This window comes from Oryx dammah, unplaced genomic scaffold (genome assembly GCF_014754425.2).
Source record: "Oryx dammah isolate SB20612 unplaced genomic scaffold, SCBI_Odam_1.1 HiC_scaffold_28, whole genome shotgun sequence".
Lineage (NCBI taxonomy): Eukaryota > Metazoa > Chordata > Mammalia > Artiodactyla > Bovidae > Oryx > Oryx dammah.
The window spans coordinates 104,855,924-104,881,070 of NW_024070212.1; the positions used below are offsets into that span (position 1 = coordinate 104,855,924).

Here is a 25,147-nt window from a genome sequence, read left to right on the forward strand (position 1 = left end):
GCCACACACACACACACACACACAACCTGTTTAGGCAAGAGCTCAGCATTCAGGAAACATGCTATCGGGAATCTGGGGGAATACAATGAGTAGTTTGTTGCAGCCTCAATTATACCACTTCTTGTTAGAGCCTGACACCCTGGCCTTAGAGTTGTTCAGGTGGCATACCTTCAGTGACTCACCTGTACTTTTACCAATCACTATGGATCGGACAAGGAGCTTGGTAGTCAGAAGCCACAGAGACATGTCCTGACACCTGCTGGTGGCTGAGGGAGTCTTCACCTCAGAAAGGTGGGAACCTCATTTTTGTTGCCCAGTTTGAAAGTTCAGCATTCATTGTTTCCTACTTTGTGTCAGATTTGGGGCATAATTGGATGGATACAAAGATGAAATAGTGAAGGTTACTGTTCTTGAAGAGCTCATAATCTCTTTAGCAGTGAAAGAGAAAGACACATATTCGGGTATTTTAACTACATCATGGTAGGTGTCACGGTGTGTGTGAGAAAATAGAACATATGCATGGATCTCTGCAGCCAGTTCCTGGCTCAGCTGCTGAAACCCTTGTAGTTTCTTAATAGTTAAGAGCATCTTTCTTTTTAATGGGGCAACTTTGAGTGGGCTCCTGGTTGGGTCACCAACCAGCCAAAAAGACCAGCCATGATTAGAAGCTTGGAATTTTCAGCCCTGCCTCCACCCTCACTTCTTTAGTGATGGTAGAAGGGCTGGAAATGGGAGTTAATAATTGATCACGCCTGTACAAGTAAGCATCTGTAAAATGCCAATAGCATGGGCTTCTGAGAGCTCTCATGTTGGTGAATACAGCCATATACTGGGAAGGTGTGCACCCTAACTCCATAGAAACAGAAGCTCCTGCTCTTGGGACCCTCCCAGACCTCGTCCTGTATGTCTTCACCTGCCTCTTCATCTGTATCCATTATCATATAATTTTTTAACAGACGGGTAAATGTGTTTCCGAGTTCTGTGATCCACTGTAGCGAGTTCAAATCTGAGGACAGGAATGTGGGAACTTCCGATTTGTAACCAAGTTGTTTGGAAGTCTTGGGTAACCTGCTCTTTGGGACTGACATCTGAAGTGGGGACAGTCTCATGGGTCTGAGCCCTTCATCTGTGTGATGTGACACTCTCTTCAGGGCAATCTTGTCAGAACAGAGTTGACTGCAGGACGCCCAGCTGGGGTCACAGAGAGTTGCTTAGTGGCCACACATTTGGTGACCAGCAGTGTCAGAAGTTGTGTGGCAAGCTCAGAGCGCCATGGCAGAGATTCGGTAACTCTGCGTCTCTTTGTAAGGAACTGTCTGTAGCTCCCAGGCTTACCTCTTCTAGTTACAGCTATAAGCAGAGACAAAGTACAGTCTCCCTTCCCCTTTGGCCATGTTTAGGAAAAGGAAACAAATTGGCCCAGCCTGAGTCAAATGTCCTCTTTCTGAGGACATTGAAAAACCAATGAAACAAATTCTGGGCACAGATTACATATATGACGGCCAAAGCTTTGAGGGATGAATGAGGAGACCTGGGTGTGGTGAGCTGGAAAGATGTGAGGTCCTTGCATTCCTATAGCACCCAAACCCAAATCAGTCCTACCATCCTACTGTGTTCTTTCCCAGAGCAGCAAAACCCAGTCCTAAACACTGGGCTGCCTGGGAATTCCCAGGCAAAAGATCTAGATCTCATGATGTTGGTTGGATGAGGAGGGATGGTGCTGGGTATGTTACTTTACAAAGAAGAAGCCTGGTTCACAGATCTTGAAAGGCCATGATCTTTATATACAATGGAATACTACTCAGCCATAAAAAAGAACGAAATAATGTTGTTTGTAGCAACGTGGATGGAGCTAGAGATTAATATACTAAAAGTGAAGTAAGTCAGAAATAGACAAATACCATATGATATCACTTATATATGATACTTATATACTTATATAAAGTAGATACTTATATAAAGTATGACACAAATGAACTTCTTTGCAAAACAGAAACAGACTTACAGACACAGACAGCAGGCTTGTGGTTGCCAAGGGGGCGGGAACGGAGGAGGATGGATTGAGAGTTTGGGATTAGCAGATGTAAATTATTATATATAGGATGGATAAAGAAGGCCCTACTGTATAACACAGGGATATTCAGTATCTTCTGATAAACCATAATGGAAAAGAATATGAAAAAGAATGTATGTGTGTATATATATATGTATATATATATAATCACTTTGATGTACAGCAGAAATTAACACAAATTGTAAATTAACGATACTTCAATAAAATAAAATTTAAAAAAGGAAATGAGTATGATTTTGGTGAATTCACCACAATGCAGGGCCAGGCTCTGAATTTTGCAGATTTAGAAACATGAGCTTGTCAATGTTTCAGAACTGACATGATTTGTAGGCACTGATCCATATGAATGGGGTTTCAACAACAACCAATACACAAATCCTAAATGAGAATTTATTAATTTACAAAGTGTATTTAAAGGCATATCAGTCTTCCCCAGGTCTGTTTTTCAAATACCGTTTTGAACCCCAACTGAATGCTGAACCCAGTGCTGAGTGCTGGGGACTTAGAGATAAATTAGACACAGGCTTTGATTTCTGAGAGCTCCCTAACTTATGTGTGTGTTGGCTGTGGGCAGACACCTTCCTTCTCTGAAATCACATAGCTCGAGAAACCACGTCACAGTCAGGAAGCAGCTTGTTGAGGGTGAGACAAGAACAAGGGAGGTTGGTTGGAGGCTGGACTGTTCAGTGGTGTCTCTGGCAGCCTGGGCCCTGCTTTACTTGGTGGGGAGAACTGGATCCTGGAGTTGAGTTGGCACAGCCACTGTTCCCGTGCAGTTCTGCAGCCCAGCACTGCCACTGCTGGCCTCAGGTGCTCTTTGCACTTTTATGGCTGCCCACAGTCCCTTAAAGCAGGACCTTTTCTCTGTAGACAGTTCCGATCTTATGGAAAATCTCCCCCTAGATCTGGGAGCTGAACGGTGTTGGTGGCATTCCCCATGAGTCTCATCCATTTCCCATTTGATCTTACCATCATGTCACTTAGGACAGGAGCTGCCCTGAGGGCCCCTCAACCTGGCCTCCTTGTTAATCTGTGTTCTTTTTCTTTAAGGGCGCAGGCTCCAGAGTGCACATGCTCAGTATTTACAGCACCCAGGCTTGGGATCTTTGTTTCCTGACCCTGGATCAAACGCACGTCCCCTGCATTGGAAGAAGGATTCTTAACCAGTGGACCACAGGGAAGTCTCCACGTATGTGTGTGGTTCTGATTAGACTCTCCATACTCCTCTGTGAGCCTCTACATTACTTGGGTCAAGTTTCTCTCATCGCAACAGTGTTTTTCAAACATTTGACAATTCCTTGCAATCTTCCATCCAACCTTTATCCCTCTAACTCCTAACAGGTGACCGTGCCCCCTACTTTAGTTAGGAAATAGGAGTGGGGTGCTACTCCCTTAAGCTCCTGAGGAAAGGCTCAACTATTCATCTTTAGTGCTTTGGGGCGTCTCCCAGGGCAACCCCTTCCCACTTCAGCCTACTTGCTCTATCCGCTCTAATTTGCATCTGTTTTTCTGGCCTTTCTGCTCAATCCCTATAAGTGGGGTTGTGTTCCCTCTCCAGCCAGTTCATGTGTTGAAGCCCCAAGCCCCCATGTGATGGTGTTGGACATGGAGCTTCTGGGGGTAATTAGGAGGGTGGAGCCCTCATGATGAGATGAGAGCCCTTCTGTAAAGAGATGCCAGAGAGCTTGCTTCTCTCTGCTTTCCACCAGGTGAGGACCTGGAGAGAAGGTGACTGTCTTTAAACCAGGAAGAAGGCCCTCTCTGGACACTGATCTGCCAGCACCTTGATTTTGGACTTCCTGCCATCCAGAACTGAAAAATGAGCATTGTTTAAGCCATCCAGTCTGTAGTTTGTTTGTAACTTTTGACTGCACCCTGTTGCTTTTGGGACCTCAGTTCCCCAACCAAGTAGCCAATTCATTGGAAGGTGGAGTCTTAACCATTGCACTGCCAGGTCCCTATAATATGTTGTTATAGGAGCCCAAACTGACTCAAACCCTTGGCTCTCACTTCTGGCCCTTTCTTCTTTCTTTATTTCCTATTTATCTATTTATTTGGCTGTGCCAGGTCTTAGTCACGGCATGCAAACTCTTAGTTGCGGTATGTGGGATCTAGTTCCCTGACCAGGGATCAAACCTGGGCTCCCTGCATTGGGAATGTGGAGTCAGCCACTGGACCACCAAGCAAGCCCCCTTTCCTCTTTCTCCTGCCCCATCCTCTGCATGGCCCTTGGTATTTCCCAGGGTCCTGTCCTAGATTCCCTTTTCTCCTTTCTCTGGTTCCTCTCCCTGAGTGACCTCACCCATTCCTAGGGCTTCAGTTGCTATTTCTGTACCACTCCTAAATATCTTTTTTCCAGCTGTTTGGTTCCCTTGTGCAAGATAGAAAAATATATATATATTGGTCTCTTATTGGTTTAGAGAGAGCACCTAAAAGTCTTGTAATTTCCCAAGTGATAAGAGCGCTGCCAGCATAGTTTTGTTCTATTATTTGGTTTTTGACTGTCCCTGACACAAGGCTCTTAAAACACTTGTAAAACTTCTCAGTCCAGATAAGAGCACAATGAACATCTTTTGTTTTAATGAGGTCACTCTGGGTGAGCTCCTGAATGGGAGTTGGTCACTAGAAAGACCAAGCCAGGCAGTATTAGAGGATTGAAATTTTCTATACTCTGATAGGATAGAGGGGCTGGACATGGAGTTAATAATTGATCACGCCTATGTGAGGAGGTCTCCGTAAAATCCCAACATTAGGAGTTCAGGGAGTTTCCAGGTTGGTAAACGCATCCACCTACGGGTAGGGTGTTGCATCCCAACTCGACAAGGACAGACACTCCTGTGCTTGGTAATCATCCAGACCTCACCCTAGATCTCAGGAAGGGGACACAGGAACCTCTGATGTGTAGCTAAGGTGGACGAAAGTTGTGGGTGGCCTGGGGACCTACTTCTTGCAGTTGGCTTCTGAAGTGGGCAGCAGTCTGAGCCCTTCACCTGGGGGATATGACATTCACTTCAGGTAGATTGTGTCAGAACTGAGTTAAACTGGAGGACACCCAGCTGCTTTGAGGAATTGTTTGGGGTGGGTTAAACCCACACATCTTGTGTCAGAAGTGTTGGATGGTATTCCTATGTGAGTAAGGAAGAACCACAGGAGGGAAGACTGTTTTTCCCTTAGACCCCCTGCCCGCCTCCATCCATTCTCTATCTGGCTCTGTCTTGCTCTGGGTCTTGGGGCGTGGACCCCTTTGGGATGCATCAATAAGCTCTCTTGCTCTCCGGCATCTTTTTGACATGGAATCAGGAAATAAGAAGGTGGGAAGAGAAAGGAGTTCTCTGGCTGAGGTCTTTCTCCCGAGAGCTGAGAACGCAGAGCAAGAGACCTGGGAGGGTAGGACTAGGAAGAGGATCGGAGTTCAGGGCCAGGGCCAAGGAGAAAGAGCAAAGGGGCGGTCACAGGCTGGCTGGCTCAAACCCAGACAGGCGGAGCGCGAGGGCTCATTCATCCAGGGCCAGCCCAGGGCTGAGGTTGTCGAGCTGGCTGGCCCGGCCCAGGCCCTCTCAGGGCTGGGAGGGAATTTCCTCGGGCTCCCTCCCCTGGGGCTGGGCGAGCGGGAACCTGTGCGGAGGATTTTAATTTGAGGAGCGACCTCGGAGTGTGTGGCAGGGCGGGAAGTCCAGGATAGCTGAGGCAGCCCCTTGGCCTGTCCTGCCTGGGACGCACCTTGGCCTCCCCCAGGTAAGCTGCGGGCGCTGGTGAGGGCGCGGGGAGCCGTCGACCGGGTCCCTCTGTCGGGCGGGGAGCGCCGGAGGCCCAGGGCCGACCGAGGAGTGCTCCCTTGTCAACCTCCTTCCCGAGGAGGCTTCAGGAGTGTCCGCTCCTGCTACTTTCATTTTAAAAGTTGGCAGCAGGTTGGGCCAGGAGTCAGGGGGCTGTCTCTGACTCACCCCTATCCCCGATGGTGGGGAGGACCAGGTAATGCCATTGCCCCTCTGGGCCCTGGTCAGTCTTCTCTCCCTGCATCTCCTCAGTAACCTGTCCCCAGCTCCAGTCCCACAGTTCTCTCCTCCCTCCAACTGAGCCAGATCCTAGTCCTCTCTAGACCTCTGCCCCAGGAGACCACAGCCAGGGCCGGACAGTCTCTGGCTGCTTCCTGCCCAGCAGGTCTCCGAGGTTGTTTCCTCCTTCCTGGTATGGGTGTCTGAAGGATTCTGTCCAGTCCTTAATATGTTACTTTTTATTCTTTATTCATGATTCTCCGCGGGGGGTGGGGGGATGGGGTGGGGCACACAGTTTCGCTCTTTCTGGGAATAAGAGAACTGAAATTTATTTCACAAATGTATGGTGATCATCTGTAAGCAGGTGGCCAGCGTGGCAGAGTGGAAGCATTTTGGAGTCTTAGAGAGGCATTTGGATTGATATCCCACCTCTTCCTGAAGGTCAGTTTCCTTATCTCTAAATAGTATTGTTATGAAGAGGACATGAGACGTTCTGTTGTTGGGACTCCATGGACATGAGAGGATACATATTAAACACCAAGCCCAGTGCCGGGCACACAGCAAGGCCGGCTCCAGAAACACCTGTGCTTCTTTGGCCCGCTTCCTGCCATGCCCTGCCCTAACTGCCGCCCTCCCCTCTCTGTCTCGTAAAGATGTAGCAGACGCCCTTGGCCCAGAAGGCACTTGGGCTGACCTGTAAACACTGAGCTGGGAGTGAAGGGGCAGGTGGTGAAGGGAGGGGCTGAAAAGGAAAAGCGCCTCCTGCCGTTTGAGGTTAGAACAGCAATCAGGGCTGGGCCCTCGAGCTGGAAGGAAAGGAAGGCTCTTCCGCTGTGTTTCTGAATTTGCATAGTCAGTGATGGGAACTGTCAGTTCCTACCACCAACTCCGCCTGGTCTCAGGTTACAGCCTTTTAAATGCGTAATCTCATTTAATCGTAACCCTATTGTATTATCCTCAGCCCCATTTTATAGTTGAGACCATGAAGATACAAACACAGGGATTTGCCTAAGGTCACATGGCTAATAATAAGTAGTGGATCCAGAATTCATATCTAGGTCAGACTCTGGATTCCACACTTTGTTCAAATCCTTATTGTCCTTCAAATTTCTGTGTATCAGAAAGAACAAAAGGCCATCAGCCTTCCCCGAGCTTCCTAGACACTGGCTTCTCACTTGCCGTACATCAGTACATCTCCTGCTCTGGGCTGCTTCATCCAAGTGGGAAAGAGCACAGTCTTCCCCTGATTCATTCATTGTCACTCATTCATACTTCATTCATTCAGTCATGTGCTCTGTTGGCCCTATGTTATGTTCCCAGCTTACAGTGAGCATCCTGTATGTCCCTGATACAGAAATGTTCGAGGAATCTTTTGTTAATTCAACAAACATAATCTGATTCGTTCTGTGGGTTCCATAATAGGGATTCAAAGATGAATAAAATAGGTCTTCCCTGGCGACTCAGTGGTAAAGAATACGCCTGCCCATGCAGGATACACGGGTTTGATTCTCTGATCTGGGAAGATCCCACATGCTGTGGAGCAACTAGGTCCATTCGGCACAATTATTGAGCCTGTGCTCTAGAGCCCGGGGGCTGCAACTACTGAAGCCCACTCGCCCTAAATCCCATGCTTTACAACAAGAGAAGCCATCACACTGAGAAGCCTGCACAGCACAATTAGAGAATAGCCCATGCAGCAACGAAGACCCAGCACAGCCCAACCTAGATAAATAAATAACTTTAAAAGATGAATAAAACAAGTTCTATCTTCAGGGCTTTCACAGCCTTGTGCAGGAGACAGTGATAATACAAAGAAGACAATGGTACTCTAAGGGCATTTAATTCTTCCATGTCTGCTTTATTCCTTACTGTATCCCTTGCTTAGCACAATGACAGGTGCATCAGTTCAATTCAGTTCAGTTTAGTCGCTCAGTCGAGTCCGACTCTTTGCAACCCCATGAATCGCAGCACGCCAGGCCTCCCTGTCCATCACCAACTCCCAGAGTTCACTCAGATTCACGTCCATTGAGTCGGTGATGCCATCCAGCCATCTCATCCTCTGTCGCCCCCTTCTCCTCCTGCCCCCAATCCCTCCCAGCATCAGAGTCATAGTAGAGGCTTAATAAGGCTTTGCAGAGGAAATGTTAGGACAGAGTCTTAGAGGGGTGTTAGGACTTGGCCAAGAGAACAAACTGGGGAGGGAAGATGTTCTAACAGAGAGAGATGCTCATGAAAAGGCCTACTGGAGGGTGGGAACTAGAATTGCTAGGTGCTCAGTAAGACCAAAACTAGTGGTTACCAGTGGGGAGAGAGAAAGGGATGGGGCAAGATAGGAGTTGGAGACCGAGAGGTTCAGGCTACTATGTGTAAAATAAATAAGCTACAAGGTATATTATATAGCCCAAGGAATATAGCCGATATTTTATAACAGCTTTAAATGGAGTACAACCTATAAAAATTTTGAATTACTATGTTGTACACCTGAAACTAACATAGTATCACAAATCAACTATACCTCAATAAAAAATTAATTAGAGGTAACAAGGAAGAAAAGAATGAAGGCGGATTCTCTTACAGACAGAAGATTATTCTGGTTTGGCTGATCGATTTGACAGTGAGGACTGGTTTTGACAGTTGGATTATATGGCAGACATTTTCCATAAACTGAGCAAGCTAAATCTGTAGCTCCAAGGTTTAGAGGAAGATGTATCTAAAGCATGTCTCTAATAAAGACTATGCTAGAAAGTTCTATCTTGCAACTGATTTTAATTTGTGAGAAATAATTTATTGTTGACTTAAAAATGTATGAGAGTAACATAGCTTGTCCGAAATTCTTATACGGCTTCATGAGCAACAAATGTGAACACTACAGGTGTATGGCACACACATCATTGTCCAGGGACATCATAGTGGGGACTGATCAGGTGAGGTGAAGAGGCTTGTCTGGAGATAAGCAGGGGGCAGAATTGGAGCAAGAACCAGGGTTTTCTGAGTGTAGTAATTCAGTGTTCTTTCCAAATTTTCTCCTTTTTCCTTCTTCTACTCACTTAGTGGTTTATTCAGCAAACAGTAAGCACCATCAGATAGGATAAAAAAGAAAATTTCCTACTTTATATTCTAGTAGAAAGAGACAGACAACAGATAAACAAACCAGATTTTTATTTTTACATATTTATTTGACTGCATCGAATCTTAGGCAGTGAAAGGAGAAGAGAGTGGCAGAGGATGAGATGGTTAGATAGCATTACCAACTCAACGTACATGAATTTGAGCAAACGCCAGGAAATAGTGAAGGACAGGGAAGCCTGGATTGCATGCTCCAGTCCATGGGGTTGCAAAGAGCCGGACACAACTTAGCAATTGAAAACAACAACAACAGCAGCAACATAGAGTCTTAGTTGTCATACCGGAGATCTTCTTCGTGGCATGCGGGATCGATATTGATTGTGGCATGTGAGCTTCAATTTGTTGCAGCACCTGGGCTCCAGAGCTCCGGCTCAGTAGCTGCAGTGTGTAGGCTCTGTAGTTGTGGCATACAGGCTTAGTTGCCCCGTGGCATGTGGAATCTTCCTTCATAGCCCAGTCAGTAAAGAATCTGCCTGCAATGCAGTAGACCCGGGTTCCATTCCTGGGTCGGGAAGATCCCCTGGAGAAGGAAATGGCAGTCCACTCTAGTATTCTTGCCTGGAAAATCCCACAGACAGAGGAGCCTGGTGGGCTACAGTCCATGGGGTTGCAAGAGTCGGACACAATTTAGCGACTAAACCAACCACCCAACCAATGTGGAACCTTAGTTCCCTGACCAGGGATTGAACCCATGTACCCTGCATTGGAAGGTAGATTATTAACCACTAGACCACCAGGGAAATTCCCAAACCAGGTGTTTTTGGATAGGTAAGTGCTGAAAGTGAGTTAGAAGTGGGATGTGATAGAGTATATGGGGTGGGCAGAGGTTGGGCTGCCACTACAGAGAGGCCAGAAAAAGAGCTAGCCTTGAGTGTATGTGCTGGGGTTTGGGGGGTGGGGGGTGGGGAGGAGAAAGGGTTAGGTAGAGGGAACAGCAAGTGCAAAGACCGTGAGACAGGAGAGAGCTTGGTGTGTGCTTGAGACAGAAAGAAGCCCCTGTGGTTGCAGCACAGAGATGCTGGGAGAGTAGTAGAAGGTTAAAAGAAGGCTGGAGCTAGGTGGTGCAGAATTTATCAGCCATGCCAAGGACCCTGTATTTACCTTGAAGACAATGGGAAACACTGAAGGGTTTTGTTTATTCATGTATATTGGCTGTGCTGGGTCTTTGTTGCTGTGCATGGGCTTTCTTTAGTTGCAGTGAGCAGGGGCTACTCTCCAGTTGCTTTGTGAGGACTTCTCATTGAGGTGGCTTCTCTTGTTGCAGAGCATGGACTCTAGAACGTGGGCTTCAGTAGTTGTGACGCCTAGGCCCAGTTGCTCCAGGGCATATGAGATGCTCCCAGACCAAGGATTGAATAGTGTTCCCTGCATTGCAAAGTGGACTCCCAACCACTGGACCACCAGGAAAGCCCCCCACTGAAGGATTTTTAAGCAGACAGTTGATTGTGTTTTGTTTTGGAAGTGGGGCAGGAATGGAAACAGAGATGGAGATTAACTGAGAGGCTCTTTCAGGTGAGACAGCTGCTGTCTACTGTGCTGAGGGGTTGTGAAGATGAATGGTGTTAAAGGGAAGGCAGAATGGTATGGAATGTCATGTCGTCCTCTGGTTCTGATGAGGGGTGCTGGTAACTATTGCTATACAACAAATCACTATAAAGCATAGTAGCTTCCAACAACAGCCATTTATTTTGTCATGAGTCTGTGGGTCCGGAATTTGGGTTACAGTGAGCAGTTCTGCTGCACGTGGTGTCTGCTGAGATCATTCCCTTGGCGCTATTCAGCTGGTGGATGAACTGGGCTCCAAGAAGGCTTCACTCATAGGTCTGGTACTTTGGTGCTCTTCTCTGTGGTCTCTCTCTCCTTGTGAGTAGCTTGGACTTCCTCATGGGATGGTGGCCTCAGTGGAGGTCATTCTCCTTATATGATGTCAGATCTCGAAGAGGGAACATTCCAAGAGGAACAGAAGTAGGGCTGCAGATCTCGGCAGGCCTGGCCTTGGAGGTATCTGGCACTACCTCTGCCTCATGTTATCAGTCAAAACTAGTCACAGGTCTGGCCCAGATTCAAAGTGGGGAAACAAAACCACCTTTTAGTGGAGAAACAGCAAGTAATATGCTCCGTCTTTAATCTACCACACTGGGCTGCTGGAAACTGAATAACCACAACTGCCCTGATGAGACTGGCTCACTTTAAAATCTAAACCACAGTTCAGTAGCGCCCTCTTCTTACCTGAGGTTTTACTTTCCCCGGTTTCAGTTACCTGAAGTCAACCTTGAAGTGGAAAATTCCAGAAATGAACAATTCATAAATTTTGAATTGTGCACTCTTCTGAGTAGCTTGATGAAATCTCAAGCTGTCCTGCTCCATCTGGCCCAGGATATGAATCATTTCTTTGTCTAGTGTATCCTGCCCAGGCATCTAGCTGCAGTCTTGGTTAGCAGTTGAGGTATGCCAAAGTCGCCCTTATTTTACTTTCTAATGGCCCCAAAACACAAAGGTAATAATGCTGGCAATTTGGAAATGCCGCAGATAAGCTGTAAAGTGCTTCCTTTAAGTGAAAAGGTGAAACTTCTTGACTTAATAAGGAAAGAAAAAAGGGAACTTCCCTGGTGGTTCAATGGTGAGGACTCTGTTTCCACTGTAGGGGGCACAAGTTCGAGTCCTGGTCAGGGAACTAAGATTCCACAAGTCACATGGTGTGACCAACAACAACAACAAAAAATGGTAAGAAAATTGCATTCTGAGGCTGCTAAGATAAAAATGAATCATCTACCTATGAAATTGTGAAGAAGGAAAAAAAAATGCATGCTAGGCTTGCTATCTCACCTCAAACTACAAAAGTTACAGCTACAGTGTATGATAAGTGCTTAGTTAAGATGGAAACAGCTTTAACTTTGTACAATAAGATTTGGAAAGAGAGAGAAAGATGACAACATTCATACAACTTTTATTACAGAATATCGTTTTAATTCTATTTTATTATTAGTTATTGTTGTTAATGTTTAATTTATAAATTAAACTTTACCATAGGTATGTGTATAGGAAAAACCATTGTATAGATAAAATTTGGTTCTACCCACATGTTCAGATATACCCCGCGGACTTGGAATGTATTGCTGTGGATAAGGGGAGACTACTGTATACTGTGTTGGAACAATTTATAGGTCTTTGTTCTCCACTGGGGAATGGGCCTGGGGAATAGGAAGTGGTTTTGTTTTTGCTTTTTTGTGTGTTTCCAGTGTATAGCATATACAAGGCATTCAGGGTATGTTGTCCAATAAATTCACACATCACGTAAGAATTCATTGGTTATCAAATCATAGTGTACATGAGAATCCCCTGGGGAGCTGTTACAAAGACAGGCAGGTTCCTGGGCAAGACCCCAGCCCAGAATCCACATTTCTAGGGGAGGGGGTTTCAATCTTAGCTGCACATCAAAAAATCCCAATGCCCAGGCCCTAGCTCCAGAGGCCTTAGTTCAACTGATCAGGGGTGAGCTCAGACATTTACACTGCTTTACAATCTCCTCAGACAATTCTGATGTGTAGCCAGGGTTAAGAACCACTGCCCTAGGATTAAAACCAGCCATCTCCACTTGACTTTTTCAGATGATTCTGTAGCTGGTTTATGTCAGGGTGGCCAGCTGTCCTTGGTGTGCCCAGGACTGTCCTAATTTTAGCACCCTGAATCACATATCCCTAGTCCCGTGCAAAGCAGCACAGTTGGTTATCATCAATGGACCATTATTTAAGAAACACTGAAGATGAGGCAGTGAAAGCCTTTTTGAAGAATACCTACAAATACCTACTGAGCGCAGTGATTCTGCCTCCTTACTGAAGAGACTGAAATAATATCATCATGTTATCAAGCAGAGCCAACTCCTTGAATTAAGGAGGCTGGGAGTTTTCTTTCAGCCCTGTGCTCTGGTGGGCTAGGTCATTACGTTGCATGCTAAGTCACTTCAGTCGTGTCTGACTCTATGTGACCCCATGAACTGTAGCCCGCCAGGCTTCTCTGTCCATGGCATTCTCCAGGCAAGAGTACTGGAGTGGGTTGCCGTTTCCTCCTCCAGGGGATCTTCCCAACCCAGGGATCAAACTTGTGTCTCTTATGTCTCCTGCGTTGGCAGGCGAGTTCTTTATCACTGGCACCATCTGGGAGTTTTCCTTTAGCTCTGTGCTCTGGCGGGCTAGGTCATTAGTTAAATAGTGTGTCTGTCTTTGGGACTTCTTCCATATTCTATTTCTTAGTGTACATGAGGCAGCTTTGAAAGTCTGATCACAATCAACAAGGAAAATGTGTTGAGGACAGTATGAGATACAACATAAAGCTTTGGTCTTTACAGTATATATTATTGTTACTATTATTTATTATAATAGAAAACAAAAATGTTATAATAGAGTGCTTAAATAGCTCTGTGGGGAGGCAGTGTGTATATTAATAGTGGAGTGGCTCAGGATCTAGCCTCAAGAATGGGACAGTGCTCTGGCTTTGCTTTTGATGTGCAATCACAGGTACCTCTTTTTGCCTTTGTTGTTCATCTGTAAAATGGGAATAAAAATGGTGTCTTCTTCACAGGGCAGCTAGGGGGATTCATCAAAATACCACAAGTGATGGGGATTCCCTGATGGTCCGGTAGTTAGGACTCAGTACTTTTACTGCTGTGGGCCTAAGTTCGATCCGCATTCAGGCAACTAGGATTCTGCAAGCCTTGAGGCACGGCCGAATGAAACAAAAACAAAAAACTAAACTAAAAACCCCGCAAGTGAAAGTGGTTCTGTGGGTTGGGAAGGGGCAGTCATGATAGTCTTTGAATGGGAGAGACACAAAGAAATTATTCCACTGAGAGGTCTTGTACATGACCAGAGTCTTGGTCCCCCCACCTTGAACCACAGCCCCAGTTGTGGGATTCCAAAAAAGAATCTTTTAACACATAGTGGGCATGCAGAGACCTCAGGAAGAAGAGCATCCTTACCTTAGGTGCCCTCACAATTGAGGGCAAGTGTGCTTTGTTTGCTTCAGGAATAAGGAACACTTTTGGAAAAGGGGATTTGTAAAGGTACTTTCTGTTTTGTTTTAAAATCTTTTGCCTATTTATTTCAAGTGTATTCTTGGAGATGTAGCGAAAAGAAAACAACCACAACCACAAACCCAAAAATTGGAAAGGCTGGTTCTTAATTTCTGTAGCTAAAAAAGCCCTCTTTCAGGCTATAACCACAGAGAGATTGCTGCAGGACTCTGGAATGAGGCATAATGATGGTCTGCAGTGTGATGAAGGAGGCTGTTCGTCTCTGTGGCCCAGAAGCCCAATCCGTGGCCTCTCCAATTACCCAGGTTGCCTAGCAACACCACCCAAAGCCTCCCCACCAGGCCCAGCTGGGCAGCAATTGGGTACACCCAGCATAGTCTGTTGCCCAGCCTTCTGGACACCCCAGCCACATCAAGGCTGGACTCAGCCTCTGCAAGGGCCCGCCTGGTACCAATGAATGGGTGGGGCCAGCTGTTTAAAAAAACAATTCAGATGTCTGAAACCTACTTGTTCGCATGCAGCTGGGAAAGCAGCACAGCTTAGTGATCGAAAGCCTCTTCTGCCAAAGAGGAGTTGTCCTAAGGTTGGTGGCCTTGGCAGTGCTCTCCTGGGTGAGGTGAAGAAGGGAAGGTGAGCCTGACTTAGTCCTCGGGTTCTCAGAGAATCACATCCTTTTTCTTTCCTGGACGTCTTTCTCCATCTTGACTCCTTGCAGCAGTAATGGGAGTGGTGGGTGTTCCCAGCCCCGCTTGCCAGTTCTTCTACAGCTCCCATCTGGGAACTCTCAGAGTCTAGTCGGGATCTGATCGGAGAGCTGGAGGAGGAAGTGGGAGGAGGAAAGAGGGAAGGATGGGATGAAAATACTCAGAACTATGCACACTTCTTGCACACTTGTTACATGGGAGTCACAAGGCAGAGGCACACACGGGGCCTTTGGAGTCAGACACCTTCGTCTCCTGCTCCACCTTCTCACCAGCTCTATGACCCTGAGCAAGGTGCTCGGGAAGCCCGAGTTACCTTATCCACAAACTAGGGACGTTATTATCCCAACTTACAAGACTGTTGTAAGCAGCAAAGGAGAGCGCGCTCTTAAAGTGTTTGGCATAGAACCGGGCACACACTAAGTGCTCACCATTATGGCAACTCTTAGAACTTCATTAGATTCTTACAATAATTCTGTAAGATATTGAGGGGAGTAGAACTCGAGTCTTCACAGTGCCAAGCACAAGGAATAGTGCTCCCTGAAGACAGGTAACAGTCCCTTTGGTAACCAATGCAGCATGGTAGCTCTGCAGGTCTCGAAGAAGGCTCAGTGATGGCAGAATGATGACAATGGGGGTGGGTGGGTGTGCGGAGGAAAAGGATGAGGGGAAGTGCTTCTCAGTTTAAGAGAAGTAACCCAAAACTCTTAGTTAATATGGTGTACACGGAATTCCTCTCTCCCTCCTTCCAGTATTCTTTTAAATAAACTGTATTTTGGAACAATTGTAGATTTACTAATACATCAAAGTTGCAGAGAGTTTGTTTACCTTTTACTCAGATACAAGTATTTTCTGAACACCTTTGATGCATCAGGAACTTTCTGGGCTTGTGGAATACAGCAACAAAACTGTGTCAGCCTCCTGTTGGAAGATCACAGAGATTGTGAGATAGAGTGGACCTCTAATAGTACTCACACTTCTGACACCAAATGTGTGGGTTTTCCATGTCAAGCAATTCTGATACTGACTACCCTACAGATTAAGGGCTCAGTTCCACAAAGCTGCTCCCGATTTCAGATGCAGTTGCAAGCCTAGGCTTCCAGGGCTTTTGACCAAATGGCTATAATTTCAGCGTTTCTGTCACCTCCCTCCTTGGGTTCCATAATTTGCTAGAGCAGCTCACTGAACTCAGGACAGGACCTTGCCTGCTATTATCAGTTTATTATAAAGACTACAACTCAGGAGCAGCCAAATGGAAGAGATGTGGGAAGGGACGTAGAGCTCCCACACCTTCTGTAAATGCATCACCCTCCCAGGACCTTGAACTGTTCACCTAACCTGGAAGCTCTTCAAACCCATTTGTTTAGGATTTGTATGGAGATTCAATTACATAGGGATGATGGATTAAATTATTGACCACCGATGACTAAACTCAGTTTCGAGCACTTCTTCCCATCCCAGAGGTGGGGGAGTGAAAGTCTCAACCCTCTAATCACATGGTTGTTTCCTCTGGTGACCAGTCCCCATCCTCTAAGAATAACTTCATTTGCATAAACTCAGGTACAGTTGAAAGAGGCTTATTAAGAATAGCAAAAGATACTCCTCTCACACTTATCACTCAGGAAATTTCAGGGGTATTAGGAGCTCAGTGCTGGGAGCTGGGGAGGAAGACCAAATGTATATATTTCTTAATATATCACAATGTCATGGTAGATTACAAGATCACTGGAAGGAAATAAGCAGAAACAAAGGGAGACCAGGCAGTAAGAAAGTAAAGTCGCTCAGTAGTGTCTGACTCTTTGCGACCCCATAGACTACCAGGCTTCTCTATCCATGGGATTTTCCAGGCAATAGTCCTGGAGTGGATTGCCATTTCCTTCTCCAGTGGATCTTCCCAACCCAGGGATCAAACCCAGGTCTACCGCATTGTAGACGGACACTTTACCGTCTGAGCCACCAGGGAAGTCTGGGGAGGAAGACCAAATATATATATTTATTAATATATCACAATGTCATGGTAGATTACAAGATCACTGGAAGGACATAAGCAGAAACAAAGGGAGACGAGGCAGTTAGAGGTACAGAGCCAGGTAGGCAAAAAGAGCCACATTGTCACTGCTGCATGCTCATTGCTTCAACCTGCATGAAAGACACAGTGGGCATCGGATGGTGGGTGCCACACTGACTCCAGTGGCACAGCTGGATGGACACGAGACACTGCTGCCATTGCTTTAAAGTGCACCATGTAAAGAATCTTCCCCATCCGCAGCTCCAGTCCTCCAAATTCTAAGCAAATGCAGCTGACTGCTCAAGCCCAGGTCACATACCTGAGCCTAAGAACCTGGAAAAGTGAGTACTGGACATTTTTAGCTTTTGTACTGGGAAGTGGTCCTTGCTGCCCACCCAGATTTGTGAAATGAGTAATTGGCTGAGAAAATTAACAAATGACCATTACATAAGCATTATCAAAAGAATACAGTGGAAGTGTCACAGAACCAAACTTGGGTCCCCTCATCCATGCACGAAAGCCAGTCTGCTGACACTGGGTTGTGGTGAAGGAAAGTGTTGTGTTTATTGCAGGGCATCAAGCCAGGAGTCCAGGGTGGCTAGTTCTCAAAACACCTGAACTCCCTGATGGGTTTCCACAAGCAGTTTTAAAAGGCAAGACGAGAAAGGGGCGACCCAGGGTATGTGATCAGCTGGCACACAGTTCTCTGAGGAGGTAACAGGGTGGAGTCACAGGGTTAACGTTATCAACCCTTAGGTTCAGTAGGCCTGGGGGCTCTGCTCATGGTCAGCAGGTAGTTAACGTCTTTCATTTGGTGGGGTTTTTAGTATCTGCAAAACAACTCAGGAAATGTGCATCAGATACTGTTATCTAGGTGCTTTAGAGAGGAGCTGAAGCAGAGGATGTGGCAGAGAGGTCTGTCCTGGGAAGGCCCCGTACGGTTCTGCTCAGTTACAGAAGACCTTAACTTAAATTTTTGGGACTTAATTTATAACATAATTTTGAGAAACACTATGTGATATTGAAAATGCTACATGGCATTTTGAGGGACTCCAAGGAGCTCCAGTCCTTTCTGTCTCACTGAACAAAGAATTCAGTGAGAGGCAAAGTGATAGGTAAGAAGTAATTTATTAGAACAGGGTGCTTGTGAGGCTTATAAGTGGGCAGGCGAGAAGGTGCCCCACCCCAAGAACTTAGTGGGCTACAGTTTTATAATCAAAGGAGAAGTCAGAAAGGGAGAAAACCACTTTCTTCCTCATTCTGGAGTAGATGTCATGGTTCCACCGTCAGCACCTCCTCTCTGTCAGGTGGGGGAGTTTTTTTGGTCCCTACATGGTCAAGACACTACGACGTCACTATGACTGTCATGACACTATGGAAGAATTATCTTAGATCTTGCACTTTGAAATGTTACCTTTCCATAAATTGTTGTTTTTCGTGTGTGCAGAGAGCATGTCCTTGGGGTCACTAACTTACCAGGCTCACTGGGCAGGATGTGGATCTCATGCCACCGTGGTTTTACTGTCTAGGGGCATGTCTCATGCTTCTGTTGTGTGGTTTTGTTGCTAAGCAGCCCTGCTTGGTTTTGTGGTTAAGCAAACCTGCTTTCTTGAGTGATCATTAACTTACAAGGGTCCCATACTTTTTTCTTGATTTATAATCCCCTAGTGGGATTAACTATTTAATTACCAACTTTGTCTCTTTACTCTGTCCCTATCAGTATTCTCAATAGTGAATAAGGGCACCTAAGAGGTCTTTGGGCTTCCCTGATAGCTCAGTTGGTAAAGAATCCGCGTGCAATGCAGGAGACTCCAGTTCAATTTCTGGGTTGGGAAGATCCACTGGAGAGGGGACAGGCTACTCACTCCAGTATTCTTGGGCTTCCCTTGTGGCTCAGCTGGTAAAGAATCTGCCTGCAGTGCAGGAGACCTGGGTTCGAGCCCCTGGAGAAGGGAAAGAATACTCACTCTAGTATTCAGGTCTGGAGAGTTCCATGGACTGTATTGTCCATGGGGTCACAAAGAGTTGGACATGACCGAGCAACTTTCACTTCACAAGCGGTCTTCAGAAAAATCCCTTGCCAATGTCTAGAGTCTCCTATGTAAATCTTCTTATGGAAATCTCTTTTTCTACAGATATATATATTTTAAAGGCAGATCACTATTCTGGGTAAATGAGCAGAGCCCTCCCCTTTCCAATCCTTGGCCAGCACACTGGCTCCATGATTCATAACTTGAGCAATGCTTACACCAGGTAAGGTCAGGAAGTAGAAAAGTTCTTTCCATTTTTCCTCTTCTTGAGAATAATTGCTAACTTGAAGGGAAGGTCTTCAGTTCTTGTTTGCAGGGAAACATCTCCATTTTTAACCAGAAGGCTCTGAGTCTTTTCCACTTTTCCAGTATTCTTTTTAATAATCTACCCCAGTTGTTCTCTAAGTGTAGGATGAGAACATTTCACAGCAGTTCCACCCAGTTTTGATCTGAATGTGTGTGTGTGTTCGTGTGTGTGTGATTTCAACAAAGAGTTGACAGCCACTTACTGCAGATAAAAGGTAGGAGCTGAGGCATAATATCAAGTCTACATTCAAGAAAGCTTAAGAAACCTGCATCATCTTTGCTTAATGAATAAGGAAGTAGTCAGTGTAGTAAACAGTTCACTCCATGAGTAACATTGTGATGAGAAGGACCAAGTAAATAATTTGATAGCTGTAGATGTTTTTATATTTCTGAGACTATAATGTGTTGTAACCATTGCTGACTTGTTCTGAGATCTTGTGCTATGGACTGAGCCTCTGAAAATTCTGGTAATCCAGGAAATTCAGATTATCTATCCCAACTTTGACTTATAGAACTCATAGCCTATATAGGCTACACCCTCATGATTAATGACATGACCCTAGCTTATACTTGCTTTGTGAGGCCCTGGGGAGGGGAACCTTTGACCCAGGAAGTGCTGGTGAGCAGATTTCAGCACAGTATGAGGAAGGAGAACTATCAGAAAATACAATAACCTGATTAACATACTTTAAGGTTCTTTGTAATTTTTCACTACTCTAAATAGTTCTGCTCTGAACATCTTTGAACGATAGCCTTGAGTACTTGCTCAAATACATTTCTAGAAGTAGAATAAGTCTGTTGAAAGGTATATGAGTTTCATATTTTATAGAAACTACCCAAATGCCTTGTGAAAAGCCTGCATCAATTATACCTCATAAATGGCACCCATTTCCATATAGCCTCATAAGTATGGATCACTGTTTTTCATTGTTGCCAATCTGGTCAGTAGTGTTTCCATGGTGGTGAATTGTGCTCAGAAATTCAGCTGTGGGAGCAGAAGGTAAACAAGGGTGGGAGGGACAGGGAATGTCAGATGAGAAGCAGCCCCTGTGGAGATGAACCAGAGAGAGGCCTCAATATTCATGCAACAGGCACACAGACGGGTACGGAAGTCAAAGCGTGACAGTGTTTGAGAAGAGAGATCAAACCAAAATGCCACCATCTCTACCAACATGTTCATCTATTTCTAGAATCTACTACAGTAGGTAGACCTAGACGTCAGTACCATGTACCAAGGAAGAAGGTCTTCCCTGGTGGCTCAGACAGTAAAGAATCTGCCTGCAATGCAGGAGACCCGGGTTCGATCCCTGGGTTGGGAAGATCCCCTGGAGAAGGGAGTGGCAACCCACTCCAGTATTCTTGCCTGGAGAATCCCATGGACAGAGGAGCCTGGCGGGCTACAGTCCATGGGGTCTCGAAGAGTTGGACACGACTGAGTGACTGATACACACTCACACATACCAAGGAAGAAAGCACACAGAGTGAGCTCAGCCAAACTGAATGGGCCAGATACTTTTGCAACACAGGAAATACATTTCACTCAAATAAATAAAATGATGGCCTTGAGGTCATAAAATTTCTGGAAATTTTGAAGTCTGGGAAAAAGAGAAAGATTGGGGGAGAAATGTAATCCTTGTTTTTTTAGCTCTTTTTATAGGGGTGTGTGTATGTGTGTGTGTGTGTGTGTGTGACTCAGTTGTGTCTGACTCTTTGTGACCCTGTGGACTGTAGCCCGCCAGGCTCCTCTGTCCATTCTCCAGGCAAGAATACTGGAGTGGGTTGTCATTCCCTTCTTCCGGGGGTCTTTCCAGCTCAGGGATTTAACGTGGGTCTCCCACATTGCAGGCAGATTCTTTACTGTCTAGGCCACCAGGGAAGCCCTTTTATAGCTATAAAGTTGTGTTATTAACAATGTGGAATTTTATTTCCTCGTGAAATGAGCATGTACGACTAGGGCTTATTAACACAATGTTAATCACTCCTACTTGAACTTATTAAAAAAAAAATTTTATTTATTTATTTTGCTGCACCGAGTCTCAGCTGTGGCTTATGGGATCTAGTTCCCTGACCAGGGATTGAACCCAGGCCCCCTGCATTGAGAGTGTGGAGCCTTAGCCACTGGACCACCAGGGAGTCCCTAAACTTCTTTTAAAAGTGCCTTAGTATTTGCGTTTAAGAGCTGCTGATCTTAAATCCATACTCTGTTTTGCCATTTATGAGACATGAAACAAACTAGAAATAATCATCAATATGCAAGGAAAATTAATAAAATACTGGATTGGCCAAAAAGTTCATCCAGGTTTTCCACAAAACATTGCAAAAAGCCCGAATGAAATTTTTGCCCAACCCCATAGTTATTTCTATACACTTAGAGTCTGACCCTCGGGGACTGGGTGAGTGTAAGAGAAGAAGCCTTTATTTTCAGCAAAGTTACTGGGAAAAAAGTAATAAAAGGGGACTTCCTTAAATTTATTAACTATAATCTATTATAATGTGCAACCTTGCCTAATGGAGTGCATTTGAAAAAGAAATAAACGTGACCTAATTCCTAGTAACTTGCAGTGTGAAAATAGATCCCAGACTCAGTCCCACCCTTCCTTCTAGCCATCTATCTGCCTATCCACATACCCACTCATCCATCCATAGCCGATAAGACTAATAATTAAGGCGTGTTTACTGTGTGCCAGAAACTGTTCTAAGGCTTTATATGGATTATCTCAAATAATCTTCCCCCAAATGCTATGAGGTGGGGTTGCTAGATGCAAACTATTACATTTAGAATGGATAAGCAACAAGGGCCTACTGTATAGCACAGGAAGCTGTAATCAATATCCCGTGATAAGCCATAATAAAAAATAATACAAATAAAAGGATATCTATACGTGTATAACTGAGTCATTTAGCTGCACAGCAGAGATTGGCACAACACTGTAAATCAACTATACTGCAATAAAAAACAATTAAAAATGTTATGAAGTAAGTGCTATCCTTATCCCCACTTTAATTTTTTTTTCCACCTCATTACTTGGCTTGCGGGATCTTAGTTTCCCAACCAGGGATCGAACTTGTGTCCCCTGCAGTGGAAGCACAGTCTTAACCACTTTAAAATGGGATCTGAAGATTTCCTGATAAAGTAAACACAGAATTACCATATGACCCAGCAATTCCACTCTTAGGTATATTCCTGAAAGAATTGAAAGCATGTATTTAAATAAAAACTTGTATCGGGATGTTTATAGCAGCTCTATTCACAGTCGCCCAAAGGTGGAATCAATCCAAATGCCCTTAAACCCATGAATGGATGAACAATGTGGTTTTAGTTATTTATCTATCTATGTGATGTAATATTATTCAGCCATAAGGAGTGATGTACCCACACATGCTACAGCATGGATGAACCTTGAAGACTTTAAGTGAAAGAAGCCAGGCTCAAAAGGCCACATATTGTATAATTCCATTTGTATGAAATATCTAGAATAGGTAAATCCATAGAGACCAAAAGCAGATTAATGGTTGTCTGAGGCTGGCTCAGAGATGGAGCAAGAGGGAAATGACTTCTTACTGAGTATGAGGGTTTTGTCTGGGGTGATGAAAAAATTTTGGAAATAGATAGTGGTGATGGTTATACAGCACTATGAGTGAAGTCACTCAGTCGTGTCCGACTCTTTGTGACCACATGGACAGTAGCCTACCAGGCTCCTCTGTCCATAGGATTTTCCAGGCAAGAGTACTGGAGTGGGTTGCCATTTCCTTCTCTAGGAGATCTTCCCAACCCAGGGATTGAACCCAGGTCTCCCACATTGTAGGCCGACGCTTTACCATCTGAGCCACCAGGGAATAGCCCTACAACACTATAAATGTATTTAATGCTACTGAATTCTATACTTTAAAATGGTTAATTTTAGGGACTTCCCTGGCAGTCCAGTGGTTAGGACTTTGTGCTTCCACTGCAAGGGGCCTGGGTTTGATCCCTGGTTGGGGAACTAAGATCCTGCATGCTGCTTGATGCGGCCCCCCACCCCCCAAAAAAAAGAAAATTCCAGTGGAAAATACTCAGAGGGTTTCCCAGGTGGTGCTAGTGGTACCACTTGGGAAGAAGTACCACTTCCAGTGCAGGAGACATAAGAGACGTGGGTACGATCCCTGGGTCAGAAGGTCCCCTGGAGAAGGAAATGGCACCCTGCTTCAGTATTCTTGCGGAGAGAATCCTACGGACAGAGGAGCCTGCTGGGCTATACTCCATGGGGTCGTAAAGAGCCAAACACGACTGAGCATCTGAGCATGTGCATGAGAGGAAGTTTAGATATACTGGACTAAGCTGAAAATGTCAGTGACATTGGGTACTGTTGATTAAGCACATGCTAATGATAAACAGTATATTCTATCTAGTCTCCACAGTGACCTTGAAAATTTAATATTATTATTTAGTTTGTGTGTGTGGTAAAATACACATAAAACTTACCATTTTAACTGTTTTTAAGTGTATAATTAATTCATAGCATTCACATTATTGTACAACCATCACCATCATCCATCTCCCGAACTTTTTCATCTTCCCAAACTGAAACTATGTACCCGTTAAACATAAACTTCTCCATTCCTCTGCCTCCCATCCCTCAAAGCCCGGATTCTATGGCTCATAGTCCCAGATCCAGGGCTATTTACAGGGGTGGCATATAAAAATAAGACATGGCCATTCCCCGGGTCTTTTCTAGCCTGTGTACCCGCCCTTTAGTGACCTTGACACTGCCTTTTCCCACCAAGTTAGAGAAGGCCAGTTGCGGGAGGACAGTGTTGCTGATGTGCGCAGAGGGGATGCCTGTGGCTGGGTAGTAGGAAAAAGAAGTCAGCCAATGGAATGTGGTTGGGATGAAAGGCAGGGGTGAAGGGTTTTCAACAGGAAGCTCAGTTAGGAAAGTGGAAGGTGAGAATTGGGAACATATTGCTTGCTTTTCTTCCCAGATTGTTCAGAGGAGTACGTGAGAATTTGCATGAGGATGTGCTTTGAAGAGACTGGGCTGCTCTGCACACTTTGTTAGAACTCACATTACAACAGAAGTGGATTTATTTAAAGGGCATAACTTAGCAGAGCAGTTCTGATCGGAGTTGCAGATGACAAGGTGTTTAGTGGGTACAAACTCATCCTTTAAGACATTGATCCACAAGGGGAGGGAAGAAATAGTACATTGCTTGAGACCTTAGGGTCCAGCAAAGGTCTCATACATATGGCTCTGTTTTTATTCTATCTTTTTTTTTAAGTTTAAGGTGTACAATATAATGATTGTTGAGCATCCATTTAGTGAACATCCATCATTTCATATAGATATAACACTAAAGAACTAGAAAAAAAAATTTTTTTTCTTCATGATGAGAACTATTGGGATTTATTCTCCTAACAACTTTCATTTATAATGTACAGCAGTGTTAATTATCTTTATGATGTTATAGTGTTACATCCCTAGTATATATGTGTCTTATAACCACAGGAGAGGTAAGAGATGTGGGTTTGATCCCTGGGCTGGGAAGATCCCCCTGGAGGAGTAAATGACACCCCACTCCAGTATTCTTTCTGGGAGATCTCATGGATAGAGGAGCCTGGCAGGCTACAGTCCATGGGATCGCAAAGAGTTGGACACAACTGAGTGAGCGGCTGCAGCAGGAATTTGTACCTTTGACTACATTCATCTATTTCCCCTTCCCACCCCCACCTTTGGTAGTCACATATATCTGATGTGGCTGGTCTTTTTTTCTATGACTTTATTTGTTTTTGAAATAACTGACCCACAACACTGTTACTTCCTGGTATACAGCATCAGTTCAGTTTAGTCGCTCAGTCATGTCTGACTCTTTGCGACCCCATGAATCGCAGCACGCCAGG

The 25,147-nt window shown here is 45.1% G+C and overlaps 1 protein-coding gene across 1 annotated transcript in view; it reads left to right on the forward strand.

Moving 5' to 3' along the window:
• The first annotated feature begins 5,564 nt into the window (after window positions 1-5,564).
• The window catches only part of RHBDL2 (rhomboid like 2), a 57,665-nt gene continuing 38,082 nt past the window's right edge, over window positions 5,565-25,147 (forward strand). Inside the window, exon 1 of the mRNA XM_040231669.1 lies at window positions 5,565-5,809. The gene's annotated coding sequence lies outside the window, so the exon portion shown is untranslated. The remainder of the gene's footprint in view (window positions 5,810-25,147) is intronic.